Raw genomic sequence first — 20,135 nt, 5'->3', positions numbered from 1 at the left:
AGATCACACGAAGAAAGAGAATACAACATGCTCATAACAGTACTGGAACAATCAGTATTAAATATTACCGTCTGCTCAGTTAAAAGCCGTCATTAATAGATGGACACATGAAGAAAACAAGGTAAAGTCTATGAGGGAGACTCAGTCACTCCCTCACTCTTCGCCACATTCTAAAAGACAACACTGTGGCAGGCACTGGGCTGGGCAGGGAGGAAGTGCCACCGACGAAGTTCCTGTCCTCAACAAGGGGAAGGGAACTGGTATTCTGGGGCATGTACTAGGTGTCAGACTGAGGTAGAAAATGATTTCGTGGCAGGGCGCGGAGGCTCACACCTGGAATCCCAGCACTCTGGGAGGCTGAGGCAGGTGGATCCCTTGAGATCAGGAGTTCGAGACAGCCTGGCCAACATGGTGAAACCCCATCTCTACTAAAAATAAAAAAATCAGGCAGGCGTGGTGGCCGGCGCCTGTGGTCCCAGCTACTCAGGAGGCTAAGGCAGGAGAATGGCTTCAAGCCGGGAGACGGAGGTTGCAGCGAGTCAAGATTGCACCACTGCACACCACCCTGGGTGACAGAGCGAGACTCCATCTCAAAACATAAAACAAGAAAATGATCTCGTCTGCTCCTCTTATCAGCAAAGTGCTACCTGTCCGATGAAGGAGCTGAGGCTGACAGCCGGAAAAGGGGCCCTGGGCACCAGTTAGGAAGGGCAGCAGGGACGGCCGTGGCTACCCAGCATGTGGCCCCTGCGCCAGGTTTGGGCTCCTCAACTCTCTGCTGTCCTCGCCACAAATCCAGCGGGTGGGAAGGCCGCACAGTACCCAGCCAGGCCCGCAGCAGGCATTCGAGAAACGTCTGTCCAACCAAACCGAACGGGACCCCTTCTCCAGGTGTCCCGGGCAATCATCCCAAAGCTGCCGGAGCCAGGCCAGGGCCTGTCCTAGAGGACGGTTCAGATAAAAACGCCCCTGGGAGGTGACCCTCACCCCAGGAGAGCCTGCAACACCCCAACACCCACCACCTCGCCGCCGGTCCCCCGATGAAGCGGCGAGGCTGAGGTGCTGTGACGACCTAACAGTCTTGGCCTGGGCTTATAAACTTGGAAAGTCTAAAGACGTATTCTTCTGAGTACCAGAATATAACTGACCAAAAAAGGAACCTCTTAAAATTACATTACCAAAGATAGGTGCTAGGTAGCAAGTTCTCAACCGTGTGTAGTCTGCTAAGATGTATAAATTAAAAACAAAAACAGAGCCCAGGGGAATGGGCAAGGGCCCGCGGGCCCCTCCCTGGGAAGACACAGGCCTGCGGGACAAGAAGACCAGGGTCGGAGTGGGGCTGCGTCTCCCTGCCCTTCCTCCCGGCGGAACTCGCCCTCCTCACCCACAGGATCGCCCTAAATGCGTACGAAAGCCTTCCCTGTTCCCGGTGAGCTGGTGAGAGAGGGCGAGTCCACCAGCAGGTGCGTCCGTCCCCACTTCCTGCTCGGCGGGGCAGCGGCGGGGCCGGGGGCCTCGGGGAGCCGGGGCGGGGGTCCCGGGACCGCAGTTGCCGGGCGACCGCAGGGGAGGGGTGCGGGGCCGCGGGACCCAGGCCCAGGCCCCAGGCCCGGTCGCAACTTTCCTCCCAAAGTTTTCCCGGGGCGCCAGGCTGCGGCCTAGGCCGGGCGCGCCTCCCTGTGAGGGTCGAGGCCAGGGCTAGGGGCTGGAGACGGCTGCGGACCCGGATCCTGTCCGCCGCCCGCCCCTCCCCACCCCGGCCCAGCCGCGGCCCAGTCCCCCGGCAGCTCGCGTCCCGGGCCTTCGGGCGGGGCGGCGGCGGGACCCCTCACCTGGACGGGGTCCCTCGTGCCGGCCGAGCTCGTTGCCGCCCCGCCCGCCGCCCCGCAGGCCCGCGACCCACTGACACCGAGCGGAATGTGCGGCCCGCCGCCTCGCCGACTGACAGCCCGCGCCTGCCACTGGCTGCGCCCGGCGCCGCCGCGTCGGCCGCCGCCCACCCAATCAGCGCCCGGCCCGAGGGTCGCGCCGGGGGGCGGGACTATGCTAATCCCTTCGCTGAGGGGCCGCTACCTGTGTCCCGCCCACGCAGCGGAGTGACGGGGAGGACAGCCAGTCACAGCAGGAGAGAGGCGGGGTTATGCAGCCCCTGAGCCAAAAGGGGAGGCAGGGAAGGAGGAAAGGGCGTGGCTGCGGAGAGCAGAGTTGACAAACAGTGAGTCAGGTGGCCCGGGACGTGGGCGCTCCGCCCGCAGGTGCACTGCGTCCCGGCGGCGGTGCGGGCCTGCGAGGCCCACCTCTCAGCTACCCAAAGCCCGGGGGGCCTTTTCCCACAAATGCTGGGGACCTTGCGATAACTGGGGCGTAGCTGCTCCCACTGTCCTACCAAATCCTGAATATCCGCCTCCTTTGCATGCCATTCACCGCCAACCAAAATCCAGCGCCGATTTACCCCTGCAGCTGCATCCCTGATCGTTTCACTACCATACTTAAAGCCTTTTGGACTCCCACTGACCTACAGTGGCTCCATGGTTAAGCCCAGAAGTTCTGGAATCAGACCTGGAGCTTGCATTCTTTACCAGCTGTGTGGATTTGGACAAATTAATTAACCTCTCTGAGTCTGTGTGCACCCGGAGTTTCATTTGCAAACCAGGGTTCCCCTGTCATCATCTCATTTAAGTAATGGGTCTGGTTTGAGGTGAGTGGAGTGGCATGAACCAGGCTGGCTACATAGAGTCCCAGCAGTTGGTTTAGGGGTCAGCCTGTGACCCAGTTCTAGCCAAAGAGGCTCAGTCCTGGGACTTTTGCTGTAGGGTCAGAGTTCAGACCAGAGGGGAGGCTGAAGTCAAATGACTCTCCCATCTGCCCACAGACCTCTCCAGAGCTGGGTTAGGTGAGACGGCGAAGGGGCCACTCTTCCACATCCCACCACCCGAGAACAGGGCTGCGCGAGAATGAAGCCAACCCAGAGGAAAGCCGAAGCAACCATGGCCAGGTCACGTGGACCCTGCTGCACCTCAGCAGGTGCTTTCCTTGACTTTTCAGTTATGTGAACCACATGCTCGTTTCTGCTTCAGCCCGTTTGAGGTAGAGCCAAGAGTCCTGGGCTCCCTGTGGCCTTGAGAGCCCTGGCGAATGACCCATGACCCCACAGCGCGTTCTGCAGCAGACCCAGCCCCCGTTGGGCCTCTGTACCCCCTTGTCTCCCCACTTCCAGGCTGCCCCTAGCAGGACCGTGGGGGCAGGGACAGGCCTTTGCCCCATCTGTGGCCCCGTGGCAGACACTGGTACTCTCTATCAATGTCAGGGCACGAGTGAGCCAATGAACGCGGCCTCTGTGGCAGGGGCAGGGTCCAGACCACATCTCTGGGCCCAGCAGGGCCATTCTCCCCCACCCCAGAGACTGGCCCCACTCACTGGTGGGCCACTGTCAGCCGGCGCCACTAGAGACGTGCCAGGACTAGGAAGGAGCTGGATGAGCCTCTCCTGAAGAGAAAACGGGGAGGAGGGCAGGCAGGCCTCAGAAACAAAGGGGTTGCCATGGTTACCTCTGAAGAAAGCGACTCCAGCCGGTGAAAGGGAAGGGAAGGCATTCGGCCCCCAAGCCAGGACAAGGACGATGAGGCCAGTTGCCACGGAGATGACCGCACTGCACAGTGTCCCCTGTGGGCCTGGCCAGGGCCAGCGCAGGGTCCCAGGAGCCCACCACTCTCCATGCCCCTCACCCTAAGTCTATAAGACTCTAACCCCTGTGCCCTTGAGGGACTCCAACCTGCCTGCCCACCCCTTGACCACGAGCTCTGCAGTGAGGGCAGCCTCAGAGGCTCGGGTAGAAGGACCCTCTCATCTGCCCAGGGCCCACCCCAGGGCCCAAGCAGGGAGATCCACCCTGGCCTTGGCAGTGGGGGGTATGATCTCAGATGGCCTCTGGGCTGGAACAGAGGTTTCACCCCTCTTCACAGATGCAGTAACTGAGTTCCAAGGGTAGTCTGCCATCAGCCAGTGCTGCTGGAGATGTTCCACGACTGGGAAGGGCACTTCCTCCCTGGGGCCAGTTGCTGGGACTAGGCGAGAATCCTCCCTCGGTTGGTGGGTTATAAGGAGGGTGCCTTGAGACCAACTTAGGCATCTTCATCATGATATTTGCTAGGTCATGAGGCCAATTTGAGAGGCACAGTTCTGCAAGGATGAAAGATGGGAGTGGAGAAGACAGCAAAGATGGAGGAGCTGGGGCCATGATGATGAAGACGATGATGATGATGGTAGCCGAGTGCCCTGTGATTTACAGGCCCATCTGGTTTCATGTTTGCAACAGCCAATCAAGTGGGTACCAGGTGCTATCATTCTCACTTTACAGATGAGCAGACTGAGCCCCAGACAGGTTAAGGGACTCCCCCAGCCCTGCAATGAGGAAGGGCCCAGCACAGCTCCAGGCACAAGGAGGCACACCAGGCATGGGGAGGTCTGGTGGACCAGGCCTGGCGGGGAGCTTGTCCGCAAGGCAGAGCTCCACCCAGGCTCCCGGACCGGGATCCACACATGAACAACAGGCCCAGGAGTTCCCATGGCTGTGGCTGCTGGGCCTCCACACATGCTCTCCAGAGCCTGAGAAATGCTTATCCTGCAGGTGATTTGGGGGTGTCTGCTCCCCCTGCACTGCTCTCAGACCAAATCTCTGCTTCCTGACAGAATTTCTAGGATCCTCCCTCTGTCCTCTTGCCAAGGAGGGGAGAAGCTCTCTCCCTCCCTCACCACGGGGCAGGTCACCAGTGGGAGGATTTCATGACCCACATGCCTCCCAGGGCTGGCGTGCAGGGTCCAGCAGTCCCAGCCACATCTATGTCATCCCGCTTCCTTTCCCCTCACTGCGAAGGAGGCAGAAGAGAGATTGTTGCTCCCACCTTTTGGATGGGGAAACTGAGGTTTAGAGAACAGATGCAGCTTGCCCAGGGCCTGGCAGCACCAGTCCCGCCCACGACCCACCGCCCCTTCCCCCGCTCCAGTCTTACCTCCTCCCCCAGGTTTCTGGGTCTGGGTTTGTCTCTTTATCTAGGTCTGCACCCACAGCTGCCCCATTAGATCAAACAGGGGTTGGCTTCCAGGAACGCCGGGTGCCTTGGCATTGCTGGCCTGGCTGGCAGCTGCTGGCTGGTAAGCCCCGGGTAAGGCTGTCTCCTCTCCCCAGGCACTCCCCAGGCCTTTAGAGAGGACATTCTCCCACTCTCTTTTGTGGAAAGCCATGGAATCTTCTGTGTGGATGCAGCCTGGGCAGCCAGAGAGGGGCTGGCCACTGAGGCCTGGCCCTGGCCCTCACGTGGCCGCAGCTGACCCCTCCCCACCGCAGCTCTCCAGTCTCCTCTGCAACGTGACAGCCCTGGCTTCTCTACCGTTGGGAGGAGAGTATTTTTAGTTTTGAACCCACCACGTGAAGCGAGACAAGTTATCAATAGCAGCAGCAAAGGGCTTTTTCTTTCTCTTTTTTTTTTTCCCCATATCTTTGGGACCTGAACAATCTGCACCCATTAAATTCTGCCAAAAGAAAAAAATAGTGTTCCTCTTATAAACTTTTTACCCCACAGCTTCCTTGCTGCTGCAGCTTTGCAAACCCACTCTTCCTGGGGTGACCCCACCTGTCTCCGCAGCCCCCCTCTCCACTCCTGGGCACTGAGACCTGCCCGGGAACAGGCCCATCTGAGCAGAGGGCCAGGGTGGGGCTCAGGCCACAGCTCCAAAGCAGTTGGAATGAGGAGCTGGGGAGAGGGGAGAAGGCCCCCCAGTTTCCCGCTCACAGAGCTGGCAGCAGCCGCAGCCTCTCCTGAGTGCTTGCTGCATGCCCAGGGCCAAGCCCAGCTCCTCTGAGTGCAGCAGCTCAGGGGTGTGCCCCACCCCACAGCGGAGGGCGGAGAAGGCGGCCTTCCCAGAGGTCGTTCTGGCTGCGATTCCTTGTTTGTGGAGGAAGGGGGTTCCTCAGTCAAGTGGGTTTGAGAAAACTAAACAAAGTGAACAGGGGCCCTCCCCAGCCTTAGGCTTCCCAGCGCCCGCCCCACTCAGGGGCACTTAGAGGCTCCAGGGCCCAGGAACCAGAGCCCGCCCCACTCAGGGGCACATGGAGGCTCCAGGGCCCAGGAAGGGCCTGATGCAGACTCCCGGCATATGAGGATGGAAGCCCTTTTTCTATGAAGTTTCTTGCAGGACACTGGAGTGGCTTCCTGCCTGCTGGGGGAAACATTTGAGCCAACATGGCTGCCTGCCCTTTAGGACTGGTTAGAGCTGCATTCCTGAGAAAGCTCAGAATAACAGAGGCTTCGACAGGGTAGAAATGTACTTTTCTCTCAGGTGCCACAAGCCTAGGCTGTCTGGCTGGCAGGGTACCATGCATCCTCAGGGACACAGCTCCTACCTCACTATATCACTCTCCTAGTGCTGGCTTCCAGCCTCAGTGTCACCTCATGGCCCAAAACAGCTGCTGGTGCTCCAGCCATCACAAGCACAGCTGACCAGAAAGGAGGAAGGGAAAGAGGAAGAGCAAAAGTGCTGCTCCCTAGATGAGTCAGCTCCCTTTGAGGATCTGTCCCTGAAGACACACCCAGCACTTATGGGTGTGTCACATCTCACTGGCCAGAACTCCATCCTATGCCACCTTTGGTAGGATAGCAGCATTTTAGCTAAGTGCATTGCCAGCCTAAACAAAACATGGGGCTACAGGGAGCAGGTTACAGATGGCCCCACAGCCAGGCCTAGACCGTCCCAGGCCCAGAAATGTGGACATCTCCAGAAGTGACCCATAACTGTCCTGCCTCAGAAGAACCGACAGCCCCAGATGCAAGACAGAGCGCCTGGTACACATTCCCTGGCATACCTGTGGCACGAGGGCTGTGCTCCGACTCCATGCCCCAGCGTGGTGCTGCAGTGGCCACTCCAGTGTTGGCCCTGGAGTTTCCTTCTTCCTGGCTGCGCCCTGACTGATGGGAAGTGGGTTCCTGCTCCTTCTGGAAATACCTGTTGAAATCCTGCTGCACTCTGCTGGCCCCACCCTGGGTGCTGGGTACCTCCAGAAGTAGGGCACTCACCCCAGAGGCTGCTAGGCAAAGGGCTTTCCTAGTGTGGGAAAGCAGGGGACCCTAGGGAACCTCTGCACCCTTCCTGAGGGCCTGTGTAGGGTGGGCAGGGTGTGGGCACATCCCTGCAGGGAATGGGAGGGGCAGGTGGGAGCCGGAGGAGAGACAGCTGGGCTGGGTTAGATTTAACTTGCTGCGGGAGCCAAGTGCGTTGGCTGGAGCCACTGGCTGGGCCTCAGTGCCAGGGGATCCGCCAGGCACGGGGGTGGGAGGGGCAAAGTTTAAATATGCCTGGGGAGCCAAGATGGGGGCAGAGATGGGGCCCAGGTTGAGGAGCTGCCGGGGGCCTGAGGGTGGCACCATGGGCTTTTCCTCGGAAACAGCCCAGCAGCACGCTCGCCCCTCAGCTGGAGCTGGGGAGGGGAGTTGAGTAAGAGACAGCCAGCCAGAGATTTGAGATTCTTCTGGGGATGGGTTACTCCCCCAGTTGCATCCCTGGGAGAGGAGGTCAGGGAGTGGGTGGAGGAGATGGCTAGCGGTCTGTGTGTCAGGGGTCACAGCAGGGCACTGCATGCCCAGCCCAGTCCTCATGGTCATGGTAGAGAGGGGTGACCCATGAGACGGAGCTATACCCACCAGGAGCTTCATGCAGGGCTCACAGCACCCACCCTGTGCTGTCCCATGGCACCTGAGGTTAATTTACCACTCTACCATTCCCGTCTTGAAATTCTTCATCATCTTGGGGCAAGGAGCCCACATTTTCACTGTGCGGAGGAGGGTGATGCCCTGCAGCCATCCTGGGCGAGGAAGGGTGGCGGCCCAGAAGCAGGGTCCCAGCGGTACACCAGGCAAATTCTGCGCCTCCATTGGGCAAGGAGGCGTGCGGCCCCTGGAAGCAGGGCCCATGGGGTTTCAGCAGTTGCATGCAGTCAGCCAGGAGATGCCATCCCTGCCAGGCTTGGTGACAGGCCGGGCGAGCAGGCTGGGCCTGTTCTGGGGAAGAGATGGAGGAGCTGATAAGATGCCCTGTGCTGGGCTCCTGTGCCTGGTGCCAGCCTGCACAAGCTGGGGGAAGGCAGTCTGCCCAGGAGTCCCATGCCCCAGGGCTGGGAGATCCCTGGGGCCAGGGAGGACCATGCTGGCTGGTGCTCCCACCCTCTGGCTGGCTTCAGGAAATAGGGATTCAATAACACCCAGGGCATATGCAGGAGGTGGGCATGGGTCGGTCTGGGCAGATGGCTGGGAGTTGGGGTGGAACCTGGAGCCCACAGGGGTCTATACCCGGCCTTTGCTGATGGAGGTCCTAAGTGGGCCACAGAGGCACTCTGAGCCTCAACTTCCTGGGGGCTTGGTGAGGCTCAAAGGAGGCAGAGCAAGGGAAAGCTGTTTGGAGGGCATGCGAGCATTGCCAGGGCTCTGCCCAGCATCCACCGTATCTCCTAGGAACAGCCCTGAATCCTCCTTTGGGAACTACCCATAGGTTGGTACTAAGCTGAGCCCATCTCTTGCCCCAGATAGGGCATGTCACTGGGACCTGGGCAACACTCATTGCCTGGGCATCACTCATCCCCTAGCCATAATCAGTCAGATCATACTCGGGCCCTTCATGGACCCCAGGTCTGAGCTGGGATGTCAGCCTGGAGGTGCCATGCCAAGGGTAAGTGCTGCCTGAGAGGACGGCAGGCTGAGCCCAGGGTGGGGACACCCGTTCTGATGGTAGCCATTGGGCTCCTGGATCCAGCCATGCCTGAAGGAGATAGCACCACCAGTGTACTCTCAGATGCAGGCAAGGTTTCCATCCTGGTAAATGAAGCATCCTGAGCTATCTGCCCACCTCGCCACACAGGGAAAGGACGGCCACCTGTCCCAACCGGTCTCTGACTCCCTCCTCTCCTCATCAGGGCATTCCGGGCTGGGGTCACCCTTCAGAAGAGCACACAGCTGGGCACTCAAGATGCACACCAAGGAGCCCCAGATATTTCCACCAGGGTCTTTGTGCCACTGGCTCATCCAGTGCTGCACAGGTGGGACACAGAGCCCAGGGGACGGAGGAGTTGCCCAGTGACCTCACCGCACATCCCTTGGGCACTCCCATCTCTGCTTGGATCAGTTAAGCAACTTCAGAAAAAGTGAAAGGATGATGGGACATCAGGAAGAGGCAGATCTAGGTGGGGCCGGTGTAGGGCAGGGGCAGGGGGACGCACCAGGGTAACAAGCACCCCGGGGATGTGGACAGCCCTTCCCCAGGGCCATGGGGAGAGCCCAGCTGGCCCCACCATGTCCTGCAAAGGCAGCCTCTGGCCTGGGTCTAGGAGCTGTGCCTCCATCATCCTCCATCAAGGCCCGGGTCTGGCCCCAGCTGCCCCCTGCTCATGCCCTTGGTCTGGCCCGGGACCTCGGATTCCCAGCTGCAGCCGGGACGCACCCCCTGCCACATTGGTGGGTTCCAAGGAAAGCTACATGAGGCCCTACAAAGCTTTTCGGTCCCAGGCACTCTCCCCTGCTCCCCAGGGGACAGCCCAGGCGGGACAGCTTGTTCCCTTGTTTTCTGGTTTTGTGTGTGTGTGAGTGGAAGTGTGTATGGCACAGTGTGTGTGGGTGAGAATGTGCCCGTGAATGTGTCGTGTGTGTGGAATTGTGGGAGTGTGTGTGGAAGTGTGAATGAATGTGTGTGTGAATGGAAGAGTGTGGAATTGGCAGTGTGTGTATGAGAGTGAGTGTGGAAGTGTTCGTGTGTGTGAGTGGAAATGAGTGTGAGTGTGTGAGTGGAAGAGTGGTGTTGGAATTGGGAGTGTGTGTGCGTGATGGGTGTGAGAGTGTGGGTGTAGAAGTTGAGTTTGTGTGAGTTGTGTGAGTGGAAGAGGTGGAATTGAAGTGAGAAAGTGTGTGTGCGAGTGAGTGTGTTGTCTGGACATGGGGGAAGTGTGTTACGTGTTCGTGAGTGTGTGTGTGGGACATGGGGAAGTGTTTTGTGTGTGGAATGTGGTGTGGCCGGTGTGTGTTGAGAGGGTGTGTGTGTGGAAGGGGAAGTCGTGTATGTTGTGTATGGAACTGAGGAGAAATGTACTGTGTGTGGAATGGGGGAAGTGTCTACGTGTCTTGCAGTGTGTGTGTTGATTGAAGGGAAGTGTGTTATGTGTCTTGAGTGTTGTGTGTGTGTGGAATGGAGGGGAAGTATGTTCTCTCGCATGTGAGTGTGAGCTTTGAGTGTGTGTGTTGTAGATGATGGCGTGGGATGAGTGTGTGTTGGGATGAGTGTGTGAGTGTTATGGGGATGAGTGTGTGGTGTGCTTGGAGTGTGTGAGTGTGTGGAGATGAGTATGTGGTTGTATGGGATGAATGTGTGAGTGTTGAGCTTTTTGGGATGAGTGCTGTTTGGAGGATGAGTGTGTGTGTGTGGGATGAGTGTGGGGGGGATGAGCGTGGTGTTGTGCGCTGTGATGAGTGTGTGATGAGTGTGTGTGTGCGCCGGATGAATGTGAGGTGCTCAGTGTGTGTGGGATGAGGGTGTGTGTGTGGGAGAGTGGTTGACGGTGTAGTGTATGTGTGGGATGAGTGTGTGTGTGGACATGAGTGTGTGAGTGTTGACGTGTGTGGGATGAGTGTGTGAGTTGTGGGGGATGAGACGTGCTGTTTGTGTGTGATGAGGTGTGTGTGTGCATAGGATTGAGTGTGTATGTGAGTGTTGAGTGTTGAGTGTGTGTGTGGGCTGAGTGTGTGAGGGGGATGAGTGTTGTGAGTGTTGCCATTGCATGGGATGAGGGTGTGCGTGTGTGTGGGAGAAGCGTGTATTTGGAGATTTGAGTGGGATGAGTATTTGAGAGTGTTTGGGATGAATGTGTGAGTGTGTGGAGGATGTGTTGAGTGTGTGCATGTGTGTGTGGGATGTGTTGAGTGTGTGTGTGGGGGGGATGTGTGTGTGTGGAATGACTGTTGAATGTGTGCGTGAGTGCGAGTGTGGGTGTGTGAGTGAGTGTGTATGAAAGGCGTGCGGGCAGCAAGTGACAGTGATTCGTGCCCAGACCCAGGGGAAGGGGGGTCTGCCTGTAGAGCAATTCTCGACCCCTGCCCTGGCTCAGGGCTTTGTGGAGGCAGGGACTGTTTCTCCCACCCTGACCTGTCCCTTGCAGGGCGGAAGGGGACAGTGTCAGTTTCCTCCTAACACCTCTCTCACAGCTCGCACCAAACACTCTCAGACACAGCCACAGACCCACAGATGCATGTGCATACACACATAGCCCAGAGAGACACGCACAGACATACCCGGATGCACACAGACGTGTACATTGACAGGCACATAGACCCACGCACGCACACGCATGCATCCCTTGCCTGCTTCTTGGGAGCCCCCATCTTTCCTCACCCGGGACACAGGGGTGCGCCCATATTCACTGGATCCCAGCCCCAGCACTGATCAAATCTGGGTTAGTTTTTCCAGCAGGCACCAGTTCCCCAGGAGCTGCCCTGGATCTGGAGGACTCCAGGGAGTCAACAGAGAGGGCCGTCCCCATCCCCGTCCCCATCTCCGTCGTCGTCCTCGTAGGGCCCAGACTCCTCCTCCAGGACTAGGCTCCCTGAGCCCACCTGCACCGCTCAGCCCCTCCACCAGGCGCCTCTTTCCGACCTTCTGCAGGGGAAGAGGGCCCAGGGCTCCAGGAGGGGTCAGGACTCTGTGTTTGCCCTAGGGGTGAGAGCATACACTACCTAGAACAACGGTCAGCAGCTCTGGGAATAGCACAGGCAATGGGAAGACCTGGAGTAACCCTGAAGGCTTCTGGGAGGAGGCACCCACGGGGGCAAGTGCCAGGTGGGGCAGAGCCTGAGGGGCGTGTGTCTGGGGAGGGGCATGGAGGTACAGGAGGCGGGGACAGAGGGAGGAGGAGGGGCCACCTCCCCACCAGGCTTCAGGTTCCAAGGTAAAGCCAGCCTCTCAGCCTTACACCGAGAGTGGATCCAGGCAGCAGCTGGATGGGGGCTGGCCTGCCCAGTACTCACCCCAGGCCTCCAGTGTGCCCGCCCTGTGGCCATCCTTGCTTCCTCCCCAGACAGACTCCCCACCCAGGCGGGAGGCAGGGGGTGGACAGAGATGGGGCTAGTCCTCCAGCAGCCCTGGGCAGTGTGTGCTGGCCACACGCCCCACGTTCTTGTCTGTCGCCCTCCACTAGATCCACGAGGCACCCGCCTGTGTTGACCTCAGCTGCTGGAGGGGAGGGCCCCACCGGCCCGTGTGTGGAGTAGCCGGGAGCACATGGCCCCTGGCCGGCCTGCCCAGCCTTGCGCCCTGGCTACGGGTCTGCAGGATGGACCGGGGTCACCAAGCCTGGTCCCCACTGCTGGGATGTAGGCTGAGGGGGTGGGCAAGGTGTTCAGGGGAGACACCGGCAGGGTTTCAGGGCACCCTGGCATGGGAAGCAGGAGGAGCTGGATGCCAACCAGTTTGAGGTTCCAGACATCCCCCTCCCCCAGGGCCTGTCCCTACTTCTGGCCTGGCCCAGCGGCCCCCTGGCTTGATGCTTACCACTGTTCAGGGCCTGATTCAACCCCAGGCACTGGCAGGGATGGGGGCTCATGGCCTGGGTTTAGCTCGGAGACCCCCAGGCAGTGCTGCTCTGCTGGATCATAGCCACAAGAGGTCCCACCAAATGCTCTTAGGGATGGCGTGAGGGCTCCTGGGCTGTGGCTGGGCCCCCCACAGCTGGACTTGGGTTTGGGGCCAGGTCCCAGATGTCCTGGGGCCTTCTCGGCCCTTCAGAGGGTTCTGGAAAAGCACAGTGGAGACCGTTCTGCTTTCTGTCTTCTTTTCTGTTTTCTCTATCACGTCTTCATTCTTAGCCCACGGAGGGAGGCTGCACAGATGCAATCTGTTCCATTCATTCAGCAAATACTTCTCAGCCAGCCCTGGGAGGTGCACACTGCGCGCCAGCAACAGTCTGGTTCCCACGGAGGGACTTTCTGGGGAGGCAGGAGCCCCTTTCCTCAGGCAAAGATTTTTCATTCCTCCAGTTTCTCCGGCAGCCTCGGCACTCACCGGGCTATTGACCCTCGAATCAGACCTGGGTCTCAAGACCTCCTGCAGGCAGCACCTCCTCCAGGGAGCCCTCCTAGGATCACCCCTTCTCTTGTGCTTGATGTCTCCACCAGGCACCATCCTTAGGAGGGAAGAGTGCTGGGTCAGGCTCCATTCAGTTCTTCACTCTCCCTGCCCCAACCTCTGCCCTCGGACCCAGGCTCCAGGGCTCAGCAGGCCCCCGGGCTCAGCAGGAAGAGCTGTGGTGTAATTGGAGCTTGGTTTTCTGGGGGCCGTTGTCCTGGCCTGTGGTGTGGGTGTGACCTTGTCTCTTTCTTTATTTTTTGTAGAGACGGGGTCTCTCTATGTTGCCCAGGCTGGTCTTGGGCTCCTGGCTTCAAGCGATCCTCCTGCCTTGGCCTCCCGAAGTGTTGGGATTACAGGCATGAGCCTCCACGCCCAGCCTGCGACCTTGTCCCTTAAGCTGGCTGTATCAGCCCTGGGTGAGCAGGGAGCAGACCCCGAGGGGCCTGCAGGCTTCCTTCCTACGGATGGACCACGGGTGGCTCTACAGCCATCCTGCCTGGGCCCCTTGAGATCTGCCAAGCTGCCATCACCCATCACTGCCCCTCTGCCTGCTTTCTCAGCCTCACTTCTCACAGGAGCCAGGCAGCCAAGAGACACAGATGCCCTGAGAGAAGGTCATCTCTGCAGTCACACTTTCCCCACCACCCCCACCACGGCCAGGCTCTCTGTGCCCAGGCCCCCTGTCCCAGCAGGATGGCACTTGGACCCCTGAGGCATTGCTAGGGGATTAAGCAGGGGCTCCTCGCAGGGACCCCAAGGCAGCTGCAGGGATGACCACCACTACTCCCCCTCCACTTCTCATGCATCCTCAGCCAGGGTTTGACTCCTCTGTTGTGAGCTCAGGCATCACGATTGCCTGAGTCAGGCCAATGCCAGGCCAAAGTGGCTGATCCTGGGGTTCTGTTAGCTGAAAGGCAGCCTCCTTTCTTGTCTGGGGATGGAGGAGGGGACAGGGGAGTCACTTGGAGCTGCAGGGAGAGACCTCAAGGAAGATACTCCCTGCCTGAGGTTGAAGCGCACACAGGATAAGACGAGATGGAGGGAGCAGCTGTACTTGAGCCAGGATGCAGCTGTGCCTGAAACTCACCGCCCTGGACTTCGTGGGCACAGGAAACAGCACATGCTCCTTGTCCTGAGGCCCTTTGGAGTTGGGCTCTGTCACTTTCAACCAAACTATAGCAACTAATACCTGGCTCTCCCGTCCTCTCTGTCCTTCCCACCACCGAAGCCTTGGGCCCAGTTCTATCTGGTCTGCAAAGGCAGGTAAACCAGACTCAACTTTTTATTCCAAGTCAGTGGCCTCAGACGCCATTCTTGTCACACCCAGGCCCTGAGCTCGTCAGGATGCACCCGGAGCTGGCTCAGAATGTCACGGGGGAAAAAAAGGCATGGAACAAAAAAAGAAAAATTTACATTCCCAAATTCAAATGAGCTCCTGCAGACAGAGAGAAAGCAAATATGGGTTCCTTGGAAGAGGCGGCACAGCGCTGGCCCCAGACCCCCGCAGGTGCCTTGGCTGTAACCAGCAGGACAATTGTCCTGCACTGGCCCTGGCGGCCCTGCTCCTCACCCCCATATTACTCACCAGCAGCTGTGTCCCCATGCAGCAGAGACAGAGCACTGCAGGAACAGCACCTGGGCACACCATCGGCTCCAAAGAGAAAGGTCTTTTCTGGGCACCAGAGATGCTGGTGGCAGAGCTGCTCTCCTGATGGCACAGGGTGATGGGACAGCATCCTGCTGTCCGCTGCTGTGACACCAGCATGGCCACCAGCCCAGAGCTCCTCTCCTCCCAGCCCCTGACTGCCCATTTGACCAGTCTCATCTCTTGAACATCCACTTGGCAGCTCAACCTCGACACCCTCAACAGGGCACCTCTTCGTCCCCCAAACCCCTCCCTCTGGTTCATTGTCAGCACTGCCTTTGAGGCGTTTGAGCTCAAATCATGGAGTTGGGCTGGGCCCCTCGCCTCCTCTGCCCTTCATGCCAACCTCACCTGCCAACCCATGTCAGAATCTGCCCAGGTCTGCCTGTCCCCCACTGCCACCGCCACCATCGCCTCACCTCTGGTCTCTCTGCCCTCATCCACCTAGAGAGCACTCTCCAGTGCAGTCAGGGGATCCCGTAAAAGTGTTCCCCAGGCCCTCCTGGAGCACCTGTCCAAGAAAACACCAGCATCCTTGTAGCAGCTCAAGGCGCTACAAGACCTGCCCCTGGAATGCACTTCCCATGCCCCTGCCTGAGCTCCAGCCGCATGAGCTTCCTCTTTGTCCCTGGAACACGAACGTGGTCCACCCCTTGCCCTTCACTCCTGCTGTTCCCCTTCCTGGAACTCTGCTCCCTCCAATATCCACCTCCCTCTCTTCCCACTTTGCTCATGTGTCTCCTCAGTGGAAGCTCCCTGACCACCCTTTCAAAATTGGAACCTGGGCTGTGTCAAGGTGGGTCCTCCAGGAAGCAGATGCTGAGACAGCACGGGAGGTAGAGGGATGTGTTGGGGTGAGGCCTGTGAAGGATAGGGGGTCAGGGCACAGGGGCAGCTGAACTGGGGCCCCACCTGGCATGCATTCCCTCCCTCCTGCACTCTCCCACCTCGGCTGTGGCCACTGCTGGTCCTGAAGGCTCATGCTCCTTCCCTGCACCCTGGCCACTGGACTTTCTCAGGCTGGGGTGGCCGCACTTGTCCACGCACAGAAACGATCGGGCCAAGGGGTGCCATGGCGCCCAAGAGGGCCCTGAGTCTCACACTCAGCCCCTCCCACCCCTCCTCTTCTGAAAACAGTAGCCCCACCTCCTCCTGCTGATCAGGGCCACTCACCCTGACAGAAAGGTGGCTCCTTGTCTTGTCTGCTGGAGCTCAGGAGCTCAAAGTGCCTGGGAGCCACCCCAGTGTGTCCCCAGTGTGTCCCCAGTGAGCCATCCCCAGTGTGTCCCCAGTGTGTCCCCAGTGTGTCCCCAGTGAGCAGGCCCAACCCCAGTGAGCCATCCACAGCTGTATCCCCAGTGAGCAGGTCCATCCCCAGTGAGCCATCCCCAGTGTGTCCCCAGTGTGTCCCCAGTGAACAGGTCCATCCCCAGTGAGCAGGTCCATCCCCAGTGAGCCATCCCCAGTGTGTCCCCAGTGAGCAGGTCCATCCCCAGTGAGCCATCCCCAGTGTGTCCCCAGTGTGTCCCCAGTGTGTCCGCAGTGTGTCCCCAGTGTGTCCCCAGTGTGTCCCCAGTGTGTCCCCAGTGAGCAGGCCCATCCCCAGTGAGCCATCCACAGCTGTATCCCCAGTGAGCAGGTCCATCCCCAGTGAGCCATCCCCAGTGTGTCCCCAGTGAGCAGGTCCATCCCCAGTGAGCCATCCCCAGTGTGTCCCCAGTGAGCAGGTCCATCCCCAGTGAGCCATCCCCAGTGTGTCCCCAGTGTGTCCCCAGTGTGTCCGCAGTGTGTCCCCAGTGTGTCCCCAGTGAGCAGGTCCATCCCCAGTGAGCCATCCCCAGTGTATCCCCAGTGAGCAGGTCCATCCCCAGTGAGCCATCCCCAGTGTGTCCCCAGTGAGCAGGTCCATCCCCAGTGAGCCATCCACAGCTGTATCCCCAGTGAGCAGGTCCATCTCCAGTGAGCCATCCCCAGTGTGTCCCCAGTGTCCCTCAGAGATGAGAAGCTTGAGCCCTGCAGAGCCCAGAGTTTGGAAAGCACGGATTCCCCTGATGGATGCCAGGCGGGCCCCTCCTGCTCCTTCCCTGATCCTGAAGGTCTATAGTCTTCTTGTTGGCAGACGTGGCGCCATGGAAAGGTCTCTGCTCTGTCATCCTTGTCTGCAGGGCAGCGCCAGCCTCAAAGGTGAGTGCCCCAGGCTGGTGTGCCTCCGGAGGCTGCTCCTGGGTGGTGTGGCAGGCCAGACCCTGGTGGGCCCATGGCCAGGGGGCCATGCCGGCTCCGACTTCATGGGAAGAGGGTCCCCTGGCCAGATGCTACACTGTAGGAGTCTCTGCCTGTGGATCTGGAGTCCATAGGCCCCTGGATTACACAGTGTAGGCTCAACAGGCAAGAGAGGCCGACCGACACCCAGAGCAGGTCTGTGGCCCATGAGGACTGAGGAAGAGGACCCATGGAGCCAGCTCGCCAGCAGCTATTGCTGTCCTCAGAGAGTGTCCCCTACTTGGGGCTGGGTGTTGAACACTTGTTGGCGGTCAGATATTCAGAGGCAGCAGCAGCAGATGGGCCTTGGGAGGTGGGGGTCGGTGCCCTTGGGTGCTCCAGGGTGGCCACTGCACTCAATGGGGCCTCACTGCACTCACTCACCTTGAACATCCCAGTTCGAGGGTGGCCAATAACAGCGGCTTGCTAATGTCATGTCTTCAGGGTGGCTGGCCTCTGGTGGGTGTTTGCTTGTGATACGAAACCAACAAGCTAGGCCCATAGTCACTTGGCCATCCACATGGCTCTGACCCAGAGCTCCTGTCTCCATCTCTAGTCCTTTTTCTCCCCTGCCCAGACCAGCCTGCGGGACATTGGCCTCTACCCGTGAATCCAGGGATGGTCTCCCCTGCCACTTTCTTTTTTCATCACAAGGTACACAACATAGCCACTCCCTGGGACAGAGCCTCCCAGGGCTAGACAGGCTACACAGGGACCAGCCCCATGCACTCTGCATTGTCGTGGCCGCATCAGGCTCCAGGCCAGAGGACACTGGCCTCCTGTTTGGGCAAGGACATGGGCCTCTCGCATGGCTGCTGGTCACCCTGGTGCGCTTGCTGACCTCAGGTTGGGCTGGACATGTGGCCATGGAGGGGTAGGCCTGTGTGACCTCGGGCAGGGGGCTCACCAGCGCTACAGGGTGGCAAGTCCTGCCCAACTTTATGGCCTTGCAGGGGCTGGTGAGGTCAGGTACCAAGCGCTCCCACCGAGTCTGGTCGATAGGGGGCGTTCACAGCCGCCAGCCCCGGTCATTATCAGACCTAGGGGCCAAGCCAGGCCCTCTCCTCTCCAGGCAGCCTCCATTTACAGCAGCTCAGAGAAGTTTGGTAACTCACCCGGGGTCACACAGCTGGGTCCCCACTGACGGGAGTTGAACCCCGGGGCCTCCTTCTGACTTCCCGCGAGGGTGCCCTGAGGTGACCGACAGGCATGTGATGGATATGTGTCACCACTGTGGTGATGGGCTGCAGAAATGGGTCCCCTGGCCGATGCCATGCTGTGTGGGATTCCCCACCTGTGGGTCCAGATTCCATGGCCCCTGGGTCTTGGTGCAGGCTCTGCGGGGGTTTCAGAACAGCTGTGGGGCAGGTGTGAGCTGAGCTGTTCCCCCTGAGGCTGTGTGGCAGACAAAACACCATGAAAGCCCCTTCTGTCTGGGTCGTCTGGCCCAGGCCGGCACTGCCCAGGCTCTCCAGGGCTAGTCAGTTCACGGGGAAGCCTGGGCAGCTGTGGATGACGGGGGAGGAGGGGTGGGGAGGGAGACTGACTGGGCCAGCCTCCAGACCCCTTCATCCTTGGTTGTTTGGGGCTCCAATTTATATTCCCCATTCCAAGATGGGGACACTGAGGCTTCAGCCAGTGAAGGAGAGAGCCAGGGCCCCCTCTTAACCCCCACCCAATGCCATCTCCTGCAGCCTCAGTGGGTACTTGTGGAGGAGAAGGGCTTGGGGAGGAGTTCACTCAACAAGAAGTTGCTGGTTTGGGTGGGGACAGTGAGTCAAGGGCTGCAGCGGGGCTGGGTGGCAACTCTGGTGGCCCCACAGCCCCTTGCTGCCCAGTTCCATGAACTTTTCCCCTTGAAAACTTTTCCCTGGTCCAGGCACAGCCCCTCCTCACTGGGTGAGTTAGGGTGGGGTGCAGGGAACCTGGGGGAGCCAGTATGAGGAGTAGAGCTTGCAGGTGGAGTGGGATGAGTACAATCGGGTAGTCAGAGAGGGAAGCCGAACCCCTCCCGTCAGAGCAGACTCTTAGAAGCCGTGGAATAGTGGGCTGGCTGGGGCCACTGGTCTGGGGGTTCCTCTCTGCAGTCAGCCCTGAGGTGGCAACAGAGGAATCCCAGCCCCTCTCTCCCCAAAGTTTGTAAAGCGCCACTTGGGGTGAGGGGAAGGAGTAGGTCCCCACAGGATGGGGAAGCTGCTATAAGTAGGGGAGTGACGGTGTATGTCAGTGCCTGGGGTCCCCCCTGCAGCCCCTCCCCCAGACACGCACACTCTGCCCTCTTTGAGGCACCAGGGATGCCTTCGGCTGGCAACAGAGCAGAGTTGCTGCTTCCCTCTCCTGGGGCGCAGCTCCCTCCCTGCCTGCTGTCTGATGTGTGTCTCACTGTTGGTGGGTCCCCAGCCTGGCTCTGGAGGCTGCTTCCCTGGCCTGTGGGTGTCTGTGTATCTGAGTGTGGGCATGTCTGTCTGCCCTGAGTGTTTCAGGCGGAATCTGTCCTTGACCCGGTGTATCTGAGCGCATGTGTCTGGTAGTGGGGGCGCTCCCTCCTGCCACCTCTCCTCTCCTCCCCCATCCCTTCCCACAGGCGCTGACACAGCCACCACCTGCGCCCTGAGCACAGTGACCTCGTCTGTCCGCTGCAGTGGCGACTGCCCCGCTGTCCACGGGGGTCCGTGGCTGGGCTCCAAGCGGCTTGCTGCTCCCTCCTCAGCCTGAGGCCGCCGGAACCGGGCTAGACGCGCTCCCCTCCGGCTGGGTCCGCCCGGCGCCTCATCTTCCCTTATGTAACTCCACATCTGCCTGCGCCTTGCAGGTCACTCTGGACCCTGCACTGGGCCCTGTCCACAGGGAGGCTGGCACCCAGGGTCCGTGCAAACGGGAGGTGGAGCGGACCCCTGGTCTGGGCACCGGCTTTCCAAGACCCCCTCCTCCCCATCCCTTCTCCTCCAGACGTTCCTTCCCCGGGAGACCCACATTCCCAAAACATGCACCGAGGAAATGCCCTGCAGGGCAAGTTCCCCGGAGCGCGGGTGCAGGCGTTTCCCCCACCCCCACTCCGGGTCCCCACAGGCGCCAG

The 20,135-nt window shown here is 59.7% G+C and overlaps 2 long non-coding RNA genes across 2 annotated transcripts; one reads left to right on the top strand and one right to left on the bottom strand.

The window, feature by feature from the left end:
* Window positions 1-2,890: 2,890 nt before the first annotated feature.
* Window positions 2,891-5,447, top strand: LOC108535271 (uncharacterized). Its single transcript, XR_001887180.1, has 3 exons — window positions 2,891-3,024; window positions 4,151-4,323; window positions 5,186-5,447. It is a non-coding gene; the product is annotated as an uncharacterized LOC108535271 (long non-coding RNA).
* Window positions 5,448-6,798: 1,351 nt separating this feature from the next.
* LOC108535244 (putative uncharacterized protein FLJ44790) lies at window positions 6,799-11,411 on the bottom strand. Its single transcript, XR_014485099.1, has 5 exons — window positions 11,322-11,411; window positions 8,893-9,074; window positions 8,764-8,805; window positions 7,816-7,947; window positions 6,799-7,553 (listed from the first exon to the last, which is right to left on the bottom strand). It is a non-coding gene; the product is annotated as a putative uncharacterized protein FLJ44790 (long non-coding RNA).
* Window positions 11,412-20,135: the final 8,724 nt, after the last annotated feature.

Source organism: Rhinopithecus bieti, unplaced genomic scaffold (assembly GCF_001698545.2).
Source record: "Rhinopithecus bieti isolate Rb0 unplaced genomic scaffold, ASM169854v2 scaffold_12573, whole genome shotgun sequence".
In the NCBI taxonomy this organism is placed as follows: domain Eukaryota; kingdom Metazoa; phylum Chordata; class Mammalia; order Primates; family Cercopithecidae; genus Rhinopithecus; species Rhinopithecus bieti.
This window is presented reverse-complemented; position numbering and strand designations above follow the sequence as displayed.